This window comes from Athene cunicularia (assembly GCF_003259725.1).
Source record: "Athene cunicularia isolate RWA chromosome 2 unlocalized genomic scaffold, athCun1 chr2_part1, whole genome shotgun sequence".
NCBI classification, from domain to species: Eukaryota; Metazoa; Chordata; class Aves; order Strigiformes; family Strigidae; genus Athene; species Athene cunicularia.
Genome location: NW_020799095.1, coordinates 7,559,604 through 7,562,420, shown reverse-complemented (window position 1 = coordinate 7,562,420; position 2,817 = coordinate 7,559,604).

Here is a 2,817-nt window from a genome sequence, read left to right as displayed (position 1 = left end):
GTGGGGTGCCTGGTGGGAGGGAGGGGCTGGCGGTGCTCGGGGCTGGCCCCGCTCTGTTCCGTCAGCCCGCTGCGGCTTCTCCCGAGCGCGGGGACGGCGTGAGGACAGCCTCGGTGCTGCGGGGCGCGGGCCAGAGAGCGGCTTTGGCGGCAGCCCCCGGGCGGGAGAACGCCGGAGGGGACAGCACATGCGGAGGCCGGGGCCGCCCTGTGGCCAAGCTGGCGAGCTGCTCCTGTTTGAGCTCAGGGGAGGGCTGGCAGGGCACAGCCAACACGCTCAGAGACAACTTATTAAAAGTTATCCCTCTCTTGGGGAGGCAGAACGTTTTAATGGGCCTGGAGTGAAAAAAACACCAGGATGGTGCGTGGGTTTTCCTGTCAGTGCAGAACTGGCCCCAGGTTTGAAAGCCTCTTGGCAGTACTTGGGATACAAAGGAACAAAGGCAAAACGGGCTTGGGAAGGAGACAGAAGTGGTACACATTAAGAACAAACGGTACAAGAGGGTAAACCAGTGTTATAATTAAGCTTAGTAGGTGATGCCACCTGATGGTGAAAAGTTGGTTTAAAAACAACCAAAAGGAGCATTTAGTTTACTGCGTTACATGCGCCGCAGTACGGAGGGACAGGCAGCACTCCATGCAGAAGTCAAGCGTCAGGCCTGTGCTGTTAATGGTGAGTTGGTCCCTCTTGTGTGTAGCAGAAGGCACCGTGCCAAGACCACTGTCACAGAAGCACGTGGGTGATGCCAGAAGAACCTGCCCGCTCTGTTCTTGGGCCGTGTTCTCTCCAAGCTCCAGGGGCAAGTGCAGGACAGTGCTGATTTTATTACTCAGTACCTATCTCCACATGAATGGTGTTTTCTAGAGAGCAAAGATGCAGCAGGAGCTCTGCAGTGCGTACAGGATGGACCTTTCCAGCCCCAAGCTGAGCTGCAGAGAAGGTGTGCCAGGTGGAAAGACGTTCCACTGCACAACCGGCCCAAGAGCAGCCTCGCAGTGCTGCCAGAGCTTCCCGCAGCCCTCGCTGCCAAGCAGCGCTGCTGCTGATGGAGGGCAGGCTGTTAGGGACCCTGTGGACCATTGGGGCACAACAGAAAAGCTCCATGGGTGGCTTTGATGGACACATGTCAGGATATTGACACAGGTGCAGATCATGTTTTGCAGGATTTTTCACTCCTAAACATCAGCCAAAACATCTGCTATGAAGAAAAGAGCTTTGAGGGTAGCAAAGCATAAGCAAGGCGTGCTGCTGAGCTCTGCTGGAACACAGCTCTGACCTGTCTGACCTTGTCTGGCTCGTCTGTCAACAGTAGAATGAAACATCCCAACTTAGCTGCCTAAAGCAGAGTGGTTGTTGTTTGGCCAGTTTTGCTTTTATAATATAAGAGAGAAAGTAAAAAATGCACTTAAGCAATTTTAAGTGGTGCAGATATTTTATGCAAAGTGCCTAGGGAATGGATCATTAAAATGTTAATGAGCATTTGACTCCCCTGGGTATTTTGGAAAGTCGTATCCAGAATACCATTATAGCAATATTGTTAACTGTTCTTTACAACAGTAATATATTAATACATGTATTAAACAAGTCATTTTTAAACAACATGTTCTAGGAAGTCAGTAGAAGATGAAGACTTTCTGATTCTTCCATTTTGCAGTGATTTTGAAAAACAGTATTTTTCATTTTCTTCATTTGACCTAACATTACTCTCCAGTATTACTTAAGAGGAAGGAAGTTACCTAAAATCTTGCCTTTGCATGTTTAATGGCAGAGATACTCAAATGTCACTTGTGACTGCATTGATGACTGAGTTCTATGTAACTTGCACACATGCATTTCTGCATCTGTCAGTATCATAAATGACTGGAAGAGGCATCACAAAACACACCAAGCTTGGGCTGTGCCTTAACATCAAACACTGAAAACAGTTCAGGATCTCAAGCTTAAAAGCATTTTCTCCCATTAATATGCATTTAAAAACATACACTAGGCCTGCACAAATGTTGTTGAACAAGTAATTAGATACTGCCTTCCCCTTCCTACACAGAAGAGCACTCATAAATTAAGTGTAGGTGAGCACTTCTTATGATACTGTCTCCATTGCCATCCAAGTGAACACACATTGTTCCTGAAATAATAATTGAATTTAAAAAATGAATAAAAACGCCCCAAATTGGAGAATGTTTGACTATCATACTCACAGTTTACTTTTCTGCCCCCTTAACTGATCTTACCCATGCTGAATCATGCCATGCAGTGCAAGTTACTGCTTTCTTCTGCTGAGTTTGTGTATTGCTTTATGAGAAAATTTATCACCATTTCCCTCTTCAAAAACACCCACAGGCATTTAATTTCTCATCTCTTTCTTACGGTGGATTAATTTTTGCTGCTTCTCCATAGATGAGGTTTTTCATATTACATAATCCTGTCCCTGTTCCCAGTGCCCGACAGTTCTTCTTCTAACCACTCTTGATCAACTGTCTGTGATAACTGGGAATTGCTGCTTTCAGATCAACATTATGGTGGTGAACATGAAATAAGCCCTACAAAGAGTCCATGTCCCTAAGTGAAATGTTGTTTAAAAAAAAAAAAAAAAGAGGGTCCTGGTTTTAACCACCAGGGTTTCCTTACTGAAAATACAGATTCTGGAGATAATGAGCACTGATCTCACAGGATCAGTTTTGCAGCATGCAAATTTTCATCCCTGAGAAAAGCATCTCAGGGATTTCCTATCCCTCTAATAAGAATTACTTGTCTACCAGGATTAAAATACTGGTATTGGGCAAATAAAAAAATAAAAAGTACACTTAGCTTTGCTTT